The sequence below is a fragment of the Ornithorhynchus anatinus genome, unplaced genomic scaffold (genome assembly GCF_004115215.2).
Source record: "Ornithorhynchus anatinus isolate Pmale09 unplaced genomic scaffold, mOrnAna1.pri.v4 scaffold_462_arrow_ctg1, whole genome shotgun sequence".
Taxonomy (NCBI): Eukaryota; Metazoa; Chordata; class Mammalia; order Monotremata; family Ornithorhynchidae; genus Ornithorhynchus; species Ornithorhynchus anatinus.
This window is the reverse complement of record NW_024396824.1, coordinates 276581-296469: the sequence shown is the minus strand read 5'-3', so window position 1 is coordinate 296469 and position 19889 is coordinate 276581. Positions and strand designations below refer to the sequence as shown.

The 19889-nt window shown below is 49.7% G+C and overlaps 1 long non-coding RNA gene and 1 pseudogene across 2 annotated transcripts; one reads left to right on the top strand and one right to left on the bottom strand.

Moving 5' to 3' along the window:
• On the bottom strand, nucleotides 529-1454 carry ORNANAV1R-PS3137 (vomeronasal 1 receptor ornAnaV1R-ps3137 pseudogene; annotated as a pseudogene).
• On the top strand, nucleotides 937-19398 carry LOC100078461. 2 transcript variants are annotated; one of them, XR_003756668.2, is made up of 5 exons: nucleotides 937-1275; nucleotides 11418-11651; nucleotides 15312-15609; nucleotides 16943-17232; nucleotides 19084-19398. It is a non-coding gene; the product is annotated as an uncharacterized LOC100078461 (long non-coding RNA). The 2 variants fall into 2 exon arrangements; XR_003756669.2 differs by lacking the exon at nucleotides 937-1275 and adding an exon at nucleotides 5343-6096.
• The last annotated feature ends 491 nt before the right edge of the window (nucleotides 19399-19889 follow it).

Sequence of the window (19889 nt, the reverse complement as noted above, 5' to 3'; positions counted from 1 at the left end):
AAAGTACTGACAGCGTCGAGCTGACTGCAGGAGAAGTTTGTATCTCTTCCCCGTGTGGCCCTATCAATCAATCAGTCTATATTGAGCGCTTACCGTGTGCAGAGCACCACACTAAGCATTGGAGGGCACAGTACACTGGAGGTGGTAGACATGATCCCTGCCCACAGCGAGGTTACAGCCTAGAGGAGGAGATAGACATTTATGTGAATGAATAGATTATGGATATGTACATAAGTGATGGGCTGAGAGAGAGGAGTCAGCTCGAGTGCAAAGGCAACACAGAAGAGAGCAGGAGAAGAGGAAATAGGACCTAACTGGGGAAGTTCTCTTGTAGGAGATGCACCTTTGATAAGACTTCGAATGGGGGGAAGAGTGATCGTCAGTCAGACACGAAGAGGGAGGGCCTTCCAGGCCAGACTGAACGTTTGGAAGAAAAATGATCCGGGCTGCAGAGTGAAGTGTGGATTAGAGCAGAGACTCATCCCGGAGAACTCAGTAGGCGGATTGGTCCTCTTCACAGGACCCCTGTTACGGATCCATCCTGCAAACAGGAAAGTCTTTTTTCCAGAATGTCCTCATTCTCCTGTCACTGGAAATAATGAGGAATGGACTCACCGCTGAGAAGGTGAATCCCAACGCCGTGTGGCTGCTCACCAGAAGAGGAGAATTCTCCCTCGTGTTCATTATAATGCTGAGTAGGATAGTCTGCCCCCCGTAGAGGAGGACGTAGAGTGCGACCAGGGCGACCACTCTTTTGGCAGCTCTGACTACGGGCATCGCCCCGATGAACTGTCCGGGCGCATGGAGGTGTCGGACCCGCCGGTGGTGCCTGTGCAGGATGAACACCTTGTAGCCACTGGCCATGCTCATGGGCCCCACAAAGATGAGGTCACAAAGGGAGAAAACTACGGCGATGAGCAGAGTGGTTTCCGCATTGTCACTAACTTTAGTGCAATATTTGAGGTCCAATATAATGTGAACGCTATTGCTGTTCTAAGGGAATGTTATGTTCAACAGGTATCAAACTCTATCAGCATATTGAGGCCCCAGGACAAGGGGGAGGAGAGGACGATGCGCCTGGGTAACCTGGTTTTGATCCGAGCCCACCGGGTGGTCCCGGGGCTGATGGTTACAACCTGAAAGACTCTCAGGAGGCAGGTGCTGCAGATCGACAGGCCACGGGCCAACCGGTACAAGTACATGAGGATTTTGCATCCGGCGTCATCCAGGAATATTTTCAGGCCCCAAGCAGACAGGGTCTCCGTGTTCCCAAAGGTGAGAAGGATGATAGTGTTGGCTAAAACCAGATGAGAGAGGACTAAATCGGACGGGTTCAGTTTGTGAGTGGCAGAGACCACGTGAGCATAAAATAGGAGGAGAAATATATTTACAAAGACCTCGACTCTGATCTGTAACAGAATCATGATCCCAAAAGAAAGCCAGGTAGCATTCATTTCTTAAAATGGGAGCTAGAATAAGAGAAGACCTCCTCCTGAGAAGTATCTTGGGAAGGAGGTTCATGAAGAAAATGATTTTGCTAACACGACAGGGTCCAGAGACTAGTGTATCCATCAATCAATCAATGGTATTGATTTGTTTCAGTGGGATCTGTTATGCACTTACTAGGTGTCAAACACTCTTATTAATAATAATAATAGTATCTGTGGTATATGCTAAGCACTTACTGTGGCCCAGGTATAATTCTAAGTGCTGGGAAGGATATCAGATTGGATAGAGTCCCTGTCCCACATGGGGCTCACAGTCTCAATCTCCATTTTACAGGCAAGGTAACTGAGGCATAGAGAAGTTGAAGTAATTTGCCCAAGGTCACACAGACAAGTGGTAAAGTCAGGATTAGAACCCATGGCCTTCTGACTCCTAGGCCTGTGCACTACCCACTGGGCCATGCTGCTGCTTCTCTGTTCTAAGCCCTGGGGTAGAATCAATTCAATCAGATCAGATAAAGCCCCTGCCCCACATGGGGCTCACAGTCTGAGTCAAAGGGAGAACTTGAAGCAGTGTGACCTTGTGAAAAGAGCTTGGTCCTGGGAGTCAGCAAATCTGGGTTCTAATTCTGGCTCCTCCATTTGCCTGCTATGTGACCTTGGGCAAGTCATTTCACTTCTCAGAGAAGTGAAATGGAGCCTCAGTTACCTCATCTGTAAAATGGGGATTAATGATAATAATAATGATGATAATAATAATAATAATGACAAATGGTACTTGTCATGAGCTTACTATGTCCCAAGCACTGTCTTAAGCACTGGTGGGGATACCAGCTAATCAGGTCGGACACAGTCCCTGCCCCACGTGAGGCTCACAAACTCAATCCCCATTTTATAGATGAGGTAACTGAGGTACAGAGAAGTGAGGTGTCTTGCCCAAGGTCGCACAGCAGAACAGTGGCAGAGCTGGGATTAGAACCCATCACCTACTGACTCCCAGGCCCGTGCTCTGTCCACCTCATCGATGCTGCTTCCCAATAAGTCCCATGTGGGACAGGGACCGCGTCCAATATGATTAGCTTGTGTAGAGAAGCAGTATGGCTCAGTGGAAAGAGCCCGGGCTTGGGAGTCAGAGGTCATGGGCTCTAATCCCAGCTCTGGCACTTATTAGCTGTCTGACCTTGGACAAGTCACTTTACTTCTCTGTGCCTCAGTTACCTCATCTGGAAAATGGGGATTAAAACTGTGAGCCCCAAGTGGTACAACCTGATTACCTTGTATCTATCCTGCAGTTAGAAGAGTGCTTGGCACATAGTAAGCATTTAACAAATACCAAATTATTATTATATTATCTACCCCAGCTCTTAGAACAGGGTCTGGCATATAGTAAGCACTTAACAAATTCCACAACTATTATCATTATTATTGTTTTTCCAGGGTCTCTCAATTCCCAGGGGCATGTTCTTTCCTCCAGGCCCTTGACAGGGTTTAACTGAAACAACTCTCATCACTTAACAAAAACTTTTTTTTTTAAAAAAAAAAAGGTTTCAAGTCCTTAGTGGGTGCAGAACACTGTGTTAGGCACTTGGAAGAATGCAGTAGACTACAAGACAATAGCATGTAAATGCCATAGATTATAAGATCCTTGTGGGCAGAGAACCTGCTTGCTAACTCTGTTGTACTGTACTCTCCCAGCCGATTAGTTTGCTGCTCTGCACAGAGTAAGCCCTTAATAAATACCATCGATAGATTGATGGATTTACAGTTTAGAAACCTCAGATGGAAGGTGATGGAAGGCTGCTCTGAAGGCCTGAGGAATAGGGAGATGGAAGAGCGAGGGGAATGGTTCTGAGTCCCAATTAAAGTCAGAAATTCCCTCTGAGCAGAGTAACTTCGAACCCTGGAATCCAATCGACAGAGAGAAGGCTCGATCCTACTCACCCATCTCTGATTTTCCAGGCAGTGAATGGCAGCTCGCCCGTGGTCACTCTCACGGAGGACAAGGCTGAGGCAGCCTTTATCAGTGGCCTCATCTCTTTCTCCCCTCCCTCAGGGAGTGATTAGAATATGTGCAGCTGAGTGGATCACTTAACATTTAGTCGCTCAGACACTCTACTTGGGAAATCTCTGGCTCCTTTCCCTGATCTCCAAGTCGCGGGACCCCCCAGAATGAGTCTAGAAGTCTCCCCTTCATGATCTCGTTCTAATTGACCCCTCCGAGTTACCCCTGGAGAGATCTACCCATTTCATTGGCGAGTCCTGCAGGTTTTAGGGGATTCCAACTCCGTTTCAAGGCCCAGCTCCAGCAGGAGGGTGGAGAAGCAGCGTGGCTCAGTGGAAAGAGCACGGGCTTTGGAGTCAGGGCTCATGAGTTCGAATCCCAGCTCTGCCACTTGTCGGCTGTGTGACTGTGGGCAAGTCACTTAACTACTCTGTGCCTCCGTTCCCTCATCTGTAAAATGGGATTAAGACTGTGAGCCCCACGTGGGACAAGCTGATTCCCCTATGTCTACCCCAGCGCTTAGAACAGTGCTCGGCACATAGTAAGCGCTTAACAAATACCAACATTATTATGCCTTTAGTGCACGCTTGACACACTCGTTTTCTCTCTCTTTTTTATGGTTCTTGCTAAGCGCTTACTAGGTGCCCGGCACTATATTAAGTGTTGGGGTGCATACCACCTAATCCTATTGGGCACAGTCCCTGTCCCACATGGGGCTCACAATCATAATTCCCACTTTACAGATGAAGGAGCTGAGGCCCAGAGAAGTTAAGCGACATACCCAAGGTCACCCAGCAGAAAGAGGCGGAGCCAGCATTAGAACCCTGGTCCTTCTGACTCCTAGGCCCGTGCTCTATCCACTAGACCACGCTACGCTTTAGATAATGGTCATCCCTCTTCTAGTTTGTAGGGTAAACCCCATTCCAAGTCCTGTCAAAGTCATCTCTTGAGGGTGGAGCTATGGATAAGTCTTCCCTTTAGTGGTTTGTATGTTGGGGCATGTTACTTGTCCAGTTGAGGTCACTTCTTGAGGATGGAGCTATGGGCGACAGACCTTGTTTTTAGGGTGTGTATGTTGGGTCATGTGATGTGTCTAGTCGAAGTCACTTTTTGATGGGGGAGCTTTGAGAGACCTTTGTCCTATTTGCTCGACTGCAATTTGCTCTCACTCATGACAAAAGCATTCCTTAGTATGCTTTTGTTAGTTATTTGTTTCTCTTTTAGCCTCTCTCCACTCCTCCACATGTAACTTTTACAGTTTCCCACCCTAGCCTAGCTTCCCTCCCTTGTTTTATTGTCCATCACTCACTCAATGAATTGTATTTATTGAGTGCTTACTGTGTGCTGAGCACTCTGAAAATGAAACAGGAAGAGACAAAGAGGGCAGGTGTCACTTAGCAGAGGCTGGCATCCCAATCGATTTGGGCACGGTGGCTCTTGAAGCTGAGGACTCAGCAACCGTGCTGTCTATCTTTCTCTGTGGGAGAATTGATCGTCACCAGTTACTCCCATGGGACCGATCCCTAGGGACAGGGACCCAACGTTCCCTGGGCTTGAAGGACCTGTGACTTCATGGAGAAAGAGGTCCTACCGCCATTTTAGGGGCATTTCCCCGCAATCATTCTCCTCAGGAAAGCCTTGATGGTTCCTCGGGCTGTAATAATAATGATGATGATGGTATTTCTTAAGCGCTTAATATGTGCCAAGCATTGTTCTAAGCACTGGGATAGATACAAGGTAATTATGTTGTCCCACTTTAGGCTCACAGTCTTAATCCCCATTTTGCAGATGAGGAAACTGAGGCACAGAAAAGTGAAGTGACTTGCCCAAAGTCACATAGCTGACAAGTGGTGGAGCTGGGATTAGAACGCACGACCTCTGACTCTTTCCACTGAGGCACGCTGAGGGGGTTTAGGGTAGTGAGCACCAAGGGTAGAACACTGACACCAGCAGGTCCAGGGAGTCAGAAATGGGTTGGGGGTAGCAAGTGCCGATAGCAACGAATGACGTCATGACAGTGAGGTGGAGCAGGCAGATGGAGAAGGCTTTGGTCCTGTCCTCGCTGGATCACATCCTCAGCAGGGCCAAGAAGATGTGGACATAAGACAGAAGGATGGATATGAAGTAGCCCGGAGCCAAAGTGACTCACGCTACCAGAGTACAGACGTCGGGCCGGGCCTCTCCCGGGAACATGAGTTTGAGCAACTGGGGAACATCACAGAAGAACTGGTGGATGACACAAGGACAGCAGAAGTGGGAGGAGAAGGTGGCAGCCATTTCCATCAGGGTGTAGAGGCCACTGGTGAGCCAGGAGGTGGTCACCATCTTACCACAGGCTCTTCGGTTAATGATGATGTCATAGAGCTGGGGGCGGCAGGTGGACACATAGTAGTCATAGGACATCACCGTGAGGAAGGCCCTGTTCGCAGCACCAAATATCACGAAGGACAACACTTGGGAAATGCAGCTCAAGAAGGAGACGATCGCTCAGGGCACTGAGGATGGATTTGGGGAGGGTGACGGAGATGAGGCAGAGGTTAAGGATGGACAGGTGCTTGAGGAAGAAGTAAAAGGAGGTGTGGAGGTGCCGGGAAGAGGGCAATGACGGCGTCGATGAGGTCGTCCAAGGCCCCTTTGAAGGAGTCAAAGGTAACGATCCCACGATATCTCTTCAAGCTTTCAAAAAATCACACAGCCCGACTAGATATGCTTCCTGGCACCATGGACCCGATAGTCTCCAATTTGTTGGTGGGGCAAAGACTGTAACAGTTGTTCCCCAGTCACCTTGCCGCCCTGTCCTCTCTTCCCACTCTCGACGATCAGGTCTCCGCTCTCAACTCCACCCTCTCTACTCATCTCGACTCTCTCGCCCCCCCTTTCCCTCCGCCGCTCTCGCCCCACTAACCCACAGCCCTGGATCACCTCCTCCGTCCGCCTCCTACGCTCCTATGCTCGAGCTGCTGAGCGCTGCTGGCGAAAGTCCAAGCACCAAGCCGACCTCACACACTTCAAATTTATCTTTTCCTGCCTTAACTCTGCCCTCTCCTCCGCCAGGCAAAGCTTCTTCTCCTCCCTCATCGACACCCATGCCCGTCACCCCCGCCGATTGTTCCGGACCTTTAACTCTCTCCTTAGGCCCCCTGTTCCTCCCCCTCCCCCATCTCTCACCCCCAATGATCTGGCCACCTATTTCCTCACGAAAATCAACACGATCAGGTCTGAGCTCCCCAAAGTCACCCCTCCGCCTCTCCCCTCCCCCCCCACCAACCCCCTCCCCTACTTTCCCATCCTTCCCTGCAGTATCCTCAGAGGAGATCTCCTCCCTCCTCGCAAGTGCCACCCCCTCCACCTGCGCCTCGGACCCCATTCCCTCTCACCTTCTTAAAACCATCGCCCCTGCCCTCCTCCCTTCCTTAACTTCTATTTTTAACCACTCAATCTCCAAGGGCTCCTTCCCCTCTGCCTTCAAACATGCCCACGTCTCCCTCATCCTAAAAAAACCCACTCTTGACCCCACTTCCCCCTCCAGTTATCGTCCTATCTCCCTACTACCCTTCCTTTCCAAAATCCTAGAACGAGTCGTCTACAATCGATGCCTAGAATTCCTTAACTCCCATTCTCTCCTAGACCCCCTCCAATCTGGCTTCCGTCCCCTCCACTCTACCGAGACTGCTCTCTCTAAGGTCACCCATGACCTCCTTCTTGCCAAATCCAATGGCTCCTACTCCATTCTGATCCTCCTTGACCTCTCTGCTGCTTTTGACACTGTCGACCATCCCCTCCTCCTCCAAACCTTATCTCACCTTGGCTTCACGGACTCTGTCCTCTCCTGGTTCTCCTCTTACCTCTCTGGCCGATCATTCTCGGTCTCCTTCGCTGGAGCCTCCTCCCCCTCCCATCCTTTCACTGTTGGAGTTCCTCAAGGGTCAGTTCTTGGCCCTCTTCTGTTCTCCATTTACACTCACTCCCTCGGTGAACTCATCCGCTCTCACGGCTTTGACTACCATCTCTACGCAGATGACACGCAGATCTACATCTCCGCCCCTGTCCTCTCCCCCTCCCTTCAGGCTCGCATCTCCTCCTGCCTCCGGGACGTCTCCACCTGGATGTCGGCCCGCCACCTAAAACTCAACATGAGCAACACTGAGCTCCTCATCTTCCCTCCCAAACCCGGTCCTCTCCCAGACTTCTCTATCACCGTGGATGGCACGACCATCCTTCCCGTCTCTCAGGCGCGCAATCTCGGTGTCATCCTTGACTCGTCCCTCTCGTTCACCCCACACATCCTATCCGTTACCAAGACCTGCCGGTTTCACCTCTACAATATCGCCAAGATCCGCCCTTTCCTCTCCACCCAGACGGCTACCTTACTATTACGGGCTCTCGTTATATCCCGGCTAGACTACTGTGTCAGCCTTCTCTCTGACCTCCCTTCCTCCTCTCTCGCCCCGCTCCGGTCTATTCTTCACTCCGCTGCCCGGCTCATCTTCCTGCAGAAACGATCTGGGCATGTCACTCCCCTTCTTAAACAACTCCAGTGGTTGCCTATCGACCTCCGCTCCAAACAAAAACTCCTCACTCTAGGCTTCAAGGCTCTCCATCACCTTGCCCCTTCCTACCTCTCCTCCCTTCTCTCTTTCTACCGCCCACCCCGCACGCTCCGCTCCTCTGCCGCCCACCTCCTCACCGTCCCTCGGTCTCGCCTATCCCGCCGTCGACCCCTGGGTCACGTCCTCCCGCGGTCCTGGAACGCCCTCCCTCCTCACCTCCGCCAAACTGATTCTCTTTCCCTCTTCAAAACCCTACTTAAAAATCACCTCCTCCAAGAGGCGTTCCCAGACTGAGCTCCTCTTCCCCCTCTACTCCCTCTGCCATCCCCCGCTTTACCTCTCCGCAGCTAAAGCCTCATTTTCCCCTTTTCCCTCTGCTCCTCCACCTCTCCCTTCCCATCCCCACAGCACTGTACTCGTCCGCTCAACTGTATATATTTTCGTTACCCTATTTATTTTGTTAATGAATTGTACATCGCCTCGATTCTATTTAGTTGCCATCGGTTTTTACGAGATGTTCTTCCCCTTGACGCTGTTTATTGCCATTGTTCTCGTCTGTCCGTCTCCCCCGATTAGACTGTAAGCCCGTCAAACGGCAGGGACTGTCTCTATCTGTTGCCGACTTGTTCATCCCAAGCGCTTAGTACAGTGCTCTGCACATAGTAAGCGCTCAATAAATACTATTGAATGAATGAATTAATTAATTAATAAATCCTACTCAAGATCTTAAAGGGGACAGGAGGAAGGGGAGGTAGAGAGTCCCTTGTTTGAATGACTGAATCAGAGGGAAGAATGATCAGAGTAGAGATAGTAATAGTAATGGTACCATTACACTACTAATGGAATTGTAAGCTCATTCTCTAGGCAGTAAGATCATTGCAGGCAGGGAATGTGTGTGCTGTGTGATGAGCACTGTGAAAATAAGACAAGAAGAGACAAAGAGGACAGGTGTCACTTAGCAGAGGCTGGCATCCCAATCAATTCGGGCACGGAGGTCCTTGAAGCTGAGGACTCAGCAACCGTGCTGTCTATCTTTCTCTGTGGGAGAATCGATCGTCACCAGTGACTCCCATGCAACCAATCCCAAGGGCCAGGGACCCAGCATTCCCTGGGCTTGAAGGGCCCGTGACTTCATGGAGAAGGAGGTTCTATCGAGAACCTCCCAAGAGTTTAGTACAGTGCCCTGCACACGGAAAGTGCTCAAGAAATGTCACAATTGTCATTATTAGTAGTAGTAGTAGTAATAACAATGGTATTTGTTAGGTGCTTACTATGTGCCAAACACCATTCTGAGCACTGGGATAGATACAAGGTAATCGGGTTAGACACAGTCCCTGTGCCACATAGGGCGCGCCCACAGTCTTAATCCCCATATTACAGAGAAGGTAACTGGGAAACAAGGAAGTGCAGTGAGTTTTGCATAGTCATACAGCAGCTGAGTGGTGAAGGCGGATTAGTACCCTGGTCCTCTGACTCCCAAGCAGCGTGGCACAGTGGAAAGAGCACGGAATTGGGAGTCAGAGGTCATGGGTTCGAATTCCAGCTCTGCCACTTGTCAACTGTGTGACTGTGGGCAAGTCACTTAACTTTTCTGTGCCTCAGTTACCTCATCTGCAAAATGGGGATTAAGCTTGTGAGTCTCATGTAGGACAACCTAATTACCTTGTATACCCCAGCGCTTAGAACAGTGCTCTGCACATAGTAAGCGCTTAATAAATACCAACATTATTATTATGCTCTCACCACTAGGCCACGCTGCTTCCAGTAGTACTAGATATTAAGTGCATCTGGTGCAGAAAACTGTGCTAACACTGGGTACACGGGGTGGTGGTGGCGGGGGTGGGGGGAGATACACAGTATGAAAGTAAAAAAAAGTTAGCAAGTCTCCAGCTTGTACTCTTCATTCCTCCCAAGCTCACCCTTTAACTGCACCCCCTTCTCAAAGCTCCTCTTTCCTGTTTCTCCTTGCTCGAACTCCGTCACCACACAAATCTGCTCAGTCTTCCTTAAATCCCCCTTTTATAATGGTATTGGTGAAGCGCTTACTATATCTCAAGCACTGTCCTTAATGCTGGGGTAGGGACTAGTTGATGATTACTATTAGGTTCTCTGATGAACAGGCTCGTGCTCTTTCCACTAATAATAATAATGCTGGTGTTTGTTAAGCGCTTACTATGTGCCGAGCACTGTTCTAAGCGCTGGGGGAGATACAGGGTCATCAGGTTGTCCCACGTGAGGCTCACAGTTAATCCCCATTTTACAGATGAGGTAACTGAGGCACAGAGAAGTGAAGTGACTTGCCCACAGTCACACAGCTGACAAGTGGCAGAGCTGGGATTCGAACTCATGACCTCTGACTCCCAAGCCCGTGCTCTTTCCACTGAGCCACGCTGCTTCTCTAAGGCCACACTAAGGCCACTAGGCCACACTTCTTTGTCCCCGACACTGGAGGTACTCCAGAGAGCACGAGGGCTTGTTGGCAAAGGGTCACACAGCCTGAGGACACTATGGGATTTTGTGTTTAAAGAAGTGTCTGGCCCCTTTTAGAGACCGGGGTTCGATGAATTCGCAGTGTCCTAGGTTCCTTCTCGATGTTCTAAACATCATTCAATCAATGGTACTTACTGAGAGCTTATTGTGCGGAGAGCAGTTTAGTGAGGACATGGGAGAGTCCAGTACTGTTGACTTGGTAGACACATTCCCTGCCCACGATCAATCCAGGGTATTTGTTTAACGCTTACTATGTGCACAGCACTGCACGAAAGCATCTGGGAGAATCCAACATAAGAGAGTTGATAGGCATGTTCCCTGCCCAGTATGAACCAGGGGTATTCATTGAGTGCTTAGTGTATGCTGAACATTGTATTAAGCTCCTGGGAGATAAATATACAAGAGTTGGTAGACATTTTCCCTGCCCTAAAGAGGCTTACGGTCAATCACTGGTAGTTATTGAATGCTCTTTCCGTGAAGAGCTCTGTACTTAGGGCTGAGGGAGTACAGTACAAAAGAGGTTTGGATTCATATTGCCAAGAGTTGTTCGTCCAGCGATTGTGAGTACGCAGGTGCAGCAAACAAGACTGTTATTACCAAGTGATTGTGATCAAACCCTCTCTGGGAGTGGGGTAGGGACCAGGATAGTGTGAAAGAAGAGGACTGTCAGGTCACTTACGCCACTGAAGACAAAGATCATCAGGTGGAACCAATAACTCTTGCCTCGGACCAAAGCATCCCTATAAATATGCCCCCTTGTCCGCTCTTTCCACCGTCCTGGTGCGAGGACCGTCTCCATCCGAGCGCTGCACCGCTGTGTGGAATTAATCCTCAAGGGCACCCGAAAAGCTGAGCAGCTCTCTCATCTGAACCTGTCTGCCTCTGGATAAACCGGTCTGTCTAGTAAGTAGTTTCTTCTTTGTGTTTTAGGGTAGTGGCCATGAGGCTTAATCTTCTGTGGACTATCCTGTTCTCCCACCTCTGTGGGGTCCAGTGCGTGATCGTCTACCGTCCCTGCACCTTGGAGAGAAACTATTCCAGTGGCTACTACCAGGATCGAGATGTGGTGATCGGAGGACTCATCTGTCTTGATTTGATTCCGGGTCATTTCACTATCTTTGAGAACTTCACGGAACCGCCATCAATCAGTGCCACACCCACGGAGTAAGTGTCTGTGCTACCTGGGAGGTAGCGCTGGTGGGAGCAGATGGGGAGGTGGCATCATTGGTTGGGTGAGAAAAGAAGGGCAGCGGGCACGAGTGCTGGGTCACGGATGGCATTGATGCCTACAGACAGGGGCTAAGGTGCAGAGCCCCAGTGGTAACAGTTCAGGAAAACTCAATCAGTCTTCAATGGTACTTACTGATCACTAACCGGGTGGCAGAGGAATGTACTAAGCGCTTGGCAAAGCACAATGCAAGTGAGGTGGTGGGCATGAGGTGGTAGGCCCTTTTCCTGCCCATAAGCATTTTCATTCATTCATTAGTATTTTTGAGCGCTTACTATGTGCAGAGCACTGTACTAAGCGCTTGGAATATTCAATTCGGCAACAGATAGAGACAATCCCTGCCCAATGAGGGGCTTACAGTCTAATTGGGGGAGACAGACAGACAAAAACAAGACAACATAATCACGATAAATAGAATTAAGGGGATGTACACCTCATTAACAAAATAAACAAGGTGATAAAAATATATACAAATGAGCACAGTGCTGAGGGGAGGATAAGGGAGAGGGAGAGAAGCAGAGGGAAAGGGGGCTTAGCTGAGGGGAGGTGAAGGAGGGAAGGAGCAGAGGGTGGAGGGGCAGCAGGGAGGGAACAGAGGGAAAAGGGGAAGCTCAGTCTGGGAAGGTTTCTTGGAGGAGGTGAGCTCTCAGTAGGGATTTGAAGAGGGGAAGAGAGCTAGTTTGGCGGAGGTGAGAAGAGAGGGCATTCCAGGACAACAGTAGGACGTGGGCCAAAGGTCGACGGCGGGACAGACAGGCTTGAACGGGGAACAGTGAGGAGGTGAGCAGCAGAGGAGAAGTGCTTAATTTAGTGTCTCTGCACATAGTAAGTCCTCAATAAATACCTCCAATGGATTGATTAATAACCAAGTGCACAGCACTGTACTAAGTGGTTGGGAGAGTACAATATTACAGAGTTTGGAGATACGTTCCATGCCCACAAGAAGTTTACAGTCCAGAGGACTCATAGAGTCCGGAGAATTTGTTGGAATCAGAAGGAGATTTCAAAACTATCAATTCCCTCCTTAACTTTCTCTGCTCCTCTAGACTATAACCTCGTTGTGCGCAGGGAACAATTCTACCAACTCTGTCTTATTGTACTCTCCCAAGTGTTTAGTACAGTGCTCTGCACACAGTGAGTCCTCAAAAAATCTCACTGACTGATTGGTCCGTGAGTCAGTATCTGTTGTCATGATATATTCTGTCGGTCTTTCTCTATTGCTTTCCCTGACTGCATTTCCTCCCAACGTCACTTCTGGCATCAAGCAGACCCCAGACCACACCCACAGCCTCTTCCATCAGGACTGTTCTATATTGCCCTCTCCCAAGCGTTTAGTACAGTGCTCTGCACACAGAAAGTGCTTAATCAAAATCTCCGATTGACTGATTCACCCACCTAGATTAGTTGGTGGTACCATTCCGGCGTTGCCTCTCAGCGATACGGGGAAGGTTGGGACTCACTTCTCATTTCCCTTTTAGCACCCTGGGAGTTTTCTTCTCCCCAACCCTGTCCCTCTGCCTCCTGATGATGCCTCCTAAAAAAAACTCTCTCTCGACCCCACTTTCCCTTCCAGTTATCGCCCTATCTCCCTACTACCCTTCCTTTCCAAAATCCTAGAACGAGTCGTCTACACTCGCTGCTTAGAATTCCTTAACTCCCATTCTCTCCTGGAGCCCCTCCAATCTGGCTTCCGTCCCCTCCACTCTACCGAGTCAGTCTCACCCATGACATCCTTCTTGCCAAATCCAATGGCTCCTACTCCATTCTAATCCTCCTTGACCTTGCAGCTGCCTTTGACACTGTCGACCATCCCCTCCTCCTCCACACCTTATCTCACCTTGGCTTCACGGACTCCGTCCTCTCCTGGGTCTCCCCTTATCTCTCTGGCCGGTCATTCTCGGTCTCCTTCGCAGGCACCTCCTCCCCCTCCCATTCTTTAACTGTTGGAGTTCCTCAGGAGTCAGTTCTTGGCCCTCTTCTGTTCTCCATTTACACTCACTCCCTTGGTGAACGCATTCGCTCTCACGGCTTTGACTACCATCTCTATGCAGATGACACGCAGATCTACATCTCTGCCCCTGTCCTCTCCCCCTCCCTTCAGGCTCTCATCTCCTCCTGCCTCCAGGACGTTTCCACCTGGATGTCTGCCGGCCACCTAAAACTCAACATGAGCGAGACTGAGCTCCTCATATTCCTTCCAAAGCCCGGTCCTCTCCCAGACTTCTTATCACTGTGAATGGTACGACCATCCTTCCCGTCTCTCAGGCCCGCAACCTCGGTGTCATCTTTGACTCGTCTCTCTCGTTCACCCTACACATCCGATCCGTTACCAAGACCTGCCGGTTTCACCTTTACAGTATCGTCAAGATCCTCCCTTTCCTCTCCACCCAAACAGCTACCTTACTGTTACAGGCTCTTGTTATATCCCGGCTAGACTACTGTGTCAGCTTTCTCTCTGATCTCCCTTCCTCCTTTCTCGCCCCGCTCCAGTCTATTCTTCACTCCGCTGCCCGGCTCATCTTCCTGCAGAAACGTTCTGAGCATGTCACTCCCCTTCTTAAACACCTCCAGTGGTTGCCTATCAACCTCCGCTCAAAACAAAAACTCCTCACTCTAGGCTTCAAGGCTCTCCATCACCTTGCCCCTTCACACCTCTCCTCCCTTCTCTCTTTCTATTGCCCACACCGCACACTCCGCTCCTCTGCCGCCCACCTCCTCGCCGTCCCTCTGTCTCGCCTATCCCGCCGTCGACCCCTGGGCCACGTCCTCCCGCGTTCCTGGAATGCCCTACCTCCTCACCTCCGTCAATCTAATTCTCTTCCCCTCTTCAAATCCCTACTTAAAGCTCACTTCCTCCAAGAGGCCTTCCCAGACTGAACTCCCCCCTTTTTCCCGCTGCTCCCTCTACCCCCCCTTCACCTCTCCGCAGCTAAACCCTCTTCTCCCCCCTTTCCCTCTCCTCCTCCCCCTCTCCCGTCCCACCCCCTCAGTACTATACTCATCCGCTCAACTGTATATATCTTCATCACCCTATTTATTTTGCTTATTTTGTTTAATGAGATGTACATCACCCTTATTCTATTTATTTGCCATTGTTTTTATGAGATGTTCTTCCCCTTGACTCTATTTATTGCCATTGTTCTTGTCTGCCTGTCTCCCCCTATTAGACTGTAAGCCCTTCGAAGGGCAGGAACTGTATCTGTTGCCGACTTGTACATTCCAAGCGCTTAGTACAGTGCTCTGCACATAGTAAGCGCTCAATAAATACTATTGAATGAATGAATGAATGAATGAATGATGAATCAAGACACTTTTTTTTCCATTGATACTTGTAAAGCGCTTCCTAGGTGCCAGGCACTGTACTTATCACTGGAGTAGAGTCAGACTAATCAGGTTGAACACAGTCCATGTCCCACACGAGGCTCACAGTCTTAATCCACATTTCACCGATGACACAACTGGGGCACGGAGAAGTGTAGTAACTTATCCAGGGTCACCCAGCCGGCAAGTGGTGGGGCAGTCCTTCTGACTCCCAGATCTGAGCTCTTTCCTCTACACTCCAATGTGTCTGCTGTCTACTGTCCTTCCCATTACAGATACTTCACCAACCACTACTAGCATCTCCTGGCCCTGGTGATTGCCGTGGAGGAGATCAACAAGGACACCAGCCTGTTACCCAGTATCTCCCTGTGTTTCTACCTCTTGGACGTCCACTTCCTCGTGATGTTCCGTGCCGAGAGCTCCATGGCTCTGTTCTCGAGGAGAGCCGGTAAGGTCTCCAGCTACAGCTTCGAGATGGAGCAACGGGACAAATTGCTGGCTGTCATAGGAGGGATGACCTCCGGAGTGACCACGACTGGTTCCTGGCTGCTGGGACTCTATAACCTCCCCCAGGTAAGGAGTCCCACTAGCAAGGGACAGACCAGCATTAGTTTGATGTTGTTGTCGTCATTGCCGTTTCACGGTATTAGTTTAGTATTTACTAAGTGCCAGCCACTGCACTAAGCATTCCGAGCCCAGGAAATTCCCTAAGGAGCCAAAGTCCTTGAGATGCACTGGTGCATTTCCCAGAATGGTAATAGGCTGACCCCCTATAGACTGTAAGCCCTCTGTAGGAAGGGTGCTTGTCTCTCAGCTCTGTTGTACTCCCCCAAGTGCATAGTACAGGGCTCTACCCCTGGCAAGTGCTTAGCAAATACCGTAGATTGATTGATGTTGGGAACACAGAGTGATGATGTGTGCCTGTTCCTCTGTCCACTCCAGAGTACCCTCTTCCCCTTGATCTGTCTCCCTTGTAGATCTGTTACGGCCCAGAAGAACCTACTCTCACAGATAAGGCTCATTTCCCATCTCTCTATCAGATCTCTGTGAGGTCCTCAGAACTGTGCTCGAGCATGATCCATCTCATTGAGACGTTTTCATTGGGTCTGGATCGGCTTCCTGGTCACCCAAGACTTTAGAGGGCAGATATTCACTACGATCCTAAAGGAGATGACCAAGGATGGCATATGCATGGCTTATGTTGAAAATATCCATGAATACTTTACTGAAAACATGTACAGACTTGTCTCTTACTATAAACAAATTATTTCATCAACGGTGAATGTGATCGCTGCCTATGGGGATACATATGCTTTACTGTTATTTGTTTTTAATCTGCATAACTTCCCCTTTCTGGCTAAGGTTTGGGTCACCACAACCGACTGGGATTTTACAACCAATTCCTATATCAAAAATAACACCTATTTCCAAGGCTCCTTGTCATTTTCAATCCACAGGAAGGGGATTCTGGGTTTCTGGGATGTCAAATGAACCCTGAACCCCTGGAAATACCCACAGGATGCATTTCTGCCGTCATTTTGGCTGTGGACCTTTGATTGTCAATTTATAGAGGATTCAGATAGACTTAATTCCCTATCACATATGTACATATCCATGTGTTATATATCAAAATTTATTTTTTATTTTAAACCCTCTAGACTGTAAGCTCATTTTGTGCAGGGAACGTGTCTACCAACTCTGTTGCAAGTTACTCTCCCAAGCACTTAATACGGTGCTTTGCACATAGTAAGTGCTCAGTAAATTTCATTGATAATCGATTTATTGACTGATTGCTCTTTAAGTGCTCAGTGCAGGTCTCTGTACATGGTAGACACTCAAATGTCCCACAAATGATGAAGACTGTCCAAAACTCCGAATGAACTGACTTTCTCCCTTCCCTTTGTAGGAACTCGCTTTCTCCCTCCCCTTTGTAGGGAGCAGAATGATGCCCTGGGATTTCTACATCATTTCCTGTCTTCCTCCGCCCCCCCCCCCCCCGCGCCCCGGTCATGTCCCTACATAGCAGGGCAGAAAGTCTCCATACACTGCCTCTCTCCCTCTTCCCCTCCTCGCACAGACTCCTTCCCCCCCCCACTCCATGCCAGCCGGGATTCAGGAACACAGCTCGGGAAGTGAAAGTCATTTGCTGCTACGACTGCGCACTGTGCGCCAAGGGAGAGATCAGCAATCAAACTGGTAGGTGTTCACCAAGAATCGTGTTTCCCCATCTAATGGCAGTGGGCTGGCGGGGACAGTCCAGGCGAGCATACTGAGAGTGAGAAATAATCATGATAATAACAACAATGATTGTACTATTTGTTAAGTGTTTACCAGGTGTCTAGAGAAGCAGCAGGGCCTAGATGATAGTGCCCAGGCCTGCACGTCAGAACGACCTGGGTTCTAATCTCAGCTCCGCCACTTTTCCACTACTTCTCTGAGCTTCAGTTCCTTCTTCTGCCAAACTGGAGGTTCAATCCCTATTCTCCCTCTTGCTTAGGCTGCAAGCCCCATTTGGGACCTAACTATCATGTATCTACCCCAGGTCTTAGTAGAGTGTTTGATATTTTTTAAGTGCTTAATAAATACCACAGTTACTATTATCTGAGCCTCAGTCTCCGACAGAGACACCAAGATGCCTGGAGATTTTTTTTATGGTTTTTGCTGAATGCTCGGTGTGTGCCAGGCACTGTTCTAAGCAGCAGGGTAGATTCAAGCTAATGAGATTGGCTACAGTTCATGTTGTAATAATAATAATAGTAAAAGTTGTATTTGTTAATCACTAACTACGTGTCATGCACTATACTAAATGCTGGGGTGGAGAAATCAGGTGGACACAGACTCTGTCCCATGTGGGGCTCCCAGTCACAGTCCCCATTTTACCAACTAACTGAAGTAACTGAGGCACAGAGAAGTGACTTGACTTGCCCAAGGTTGCATGGCAGACATGGGGCAGAGCTGAAACTAAAACCCATGATCTTCTGACTCCCAGGCCTGTGCTCTATCAACTAGGCTATGCTGCCCCAAATGGGGCTCTCAGTCTTCATCCCCATTTTACAGATGAGGTAAATGAGGCCAAGAGAAGTAAAGTGACTAGCCCAATACACCCAACAGAAAAGTGGCTGAGCCGGGATTAGAACCCAAGTCCTTCTGACTCCCCTTTCCCAGCTCAGTCCACTAGGCCAGGCAGGAGGTGGGGGCCATGGGACAGTTAGGTTCCCCCGACCTCCTCCTCGCCCTACTCTCTCTTTGAAGTTGGATTCTGTGCCTGGTCCACAGCCTTAGCAATTCGGCAGGCTTCCCTCATTCCTCTGTCATCAATCAATCAATCAGTGGAATTGATTGAACACCTTCCATGTGTGAAGCACTGTTCTAAGCACTTGAGAGAGTACAATGCAGCAGAGTTGGTAGACACGTTCCTAGCCCACAGTTGATCAATCAGTGGTAATTAACTGAGCGCTTACTATGTGCAAGGCACTGTACTGAGTGCTTGGAAGAGTATAATATAATAGTTCGTAAGTACGTTCCCTGCCCTTAAGGAACTCGTCATTCCAATCAAAGGTATTTATTGGGTGCTGATTGTGTGCAGAACCCTGGACTAAGCCTTTGGGAGAGTACCATACAGCAGAGTCTGTAGACACGTTCCAGCTGGCCAAAGTGGCAGCTGTGAGGTGGCCGGGGAGGATGTGAACAGGCTGTTTAGGGGGTGGGACGAGGCCTAGTGCCAAAAGCTCGGGCCTGGGAGTCCCAAAGACCTGGGTTCTAATCCCCGCTCTGCCACTTTTCTGCTGCATGACTGTGGGCAAGTTACTTTCCTCCTCTGTGCCTCAATTACCTCATCTGTAAAATGAGGACTAAGACTGTGAGGCCCATGTAGGACAAGAATACTGTCCAACCTGATTACCTTTTATCTACTCTGGTACTTAGAACAGCACCGCTCACGTACTAAGCACTTCGAAAGTGCCACTTTAAAAAAAGTCCTTTGAAAGCAGATTCTCCATCTGAGTCTCCTGATTACTCCTCTCTGCATTCCTTTGAATCTGTTCCCAGAACGTGCGTCGCCCAGGGACCAGAACTTCATGCCTCATCCCAGGCAAGGTGGGAAATCCTATTTACTCTTTTCAGATATGGATCAGTGCTCAGGTGCCCTGAAGATGAGTTTCCAAATCCTCAAGGAGATCAGTGTGTCCCAGGAGCCGTGGTCTTCCTTTCCTATGAGGAGCCTCTAGGAATGGTTCTGGCATCCTCAGCCTTCTGTCTCTCTCTCTCCTCACTGCCCCGGTTTCGGGGGTCTTCATCCGCCATCGGGATACCCCCATAGTGAAAGCTAATAAACGCGGTCTCAGTTACGCCCTCCTCACTGCCTTCCTGTGCTGTTTGCTTTCCTCCTTGACCTTCGTCGGCCGCCTGGCCCGGCCACTTGCCTCCTGAGACAGACGGCCTTCAGAGTCGCCTTCTCTGTGGCCGTTTCAACCATGTTGGCCAAGACGGTCACCGTGGTCCTGGACTTCAGGGCCACGGGGCCGGGGAGTATGGTGAGGACGTGGCTGGTGCCCAGGGCTCCTTCCTCCAACATCTGGGTCTTCTCCCTGGTCCAACTGGGCATCTGCACAGTCTGGCTGTAAGCCCTCGAACCCCGTTCCCTAACATGTCTGAGGCCTTGGTCATTGTCGTCCAATGCAACGAGGTCTCTGCTGTCGCCTTCTACTGTGTCCTGGGCTACATGGAGCTCCTGTCCTGGTCAGCCTCATGATGGTCTTCCTGGCGTGGAAGCTGCCGGACAACTTCAACGAGGCCATGTTCATCACGTTCAGCATGCTGGTGTTCTGCAGCTCCTGGGTCTCCTTCCTGCCCAC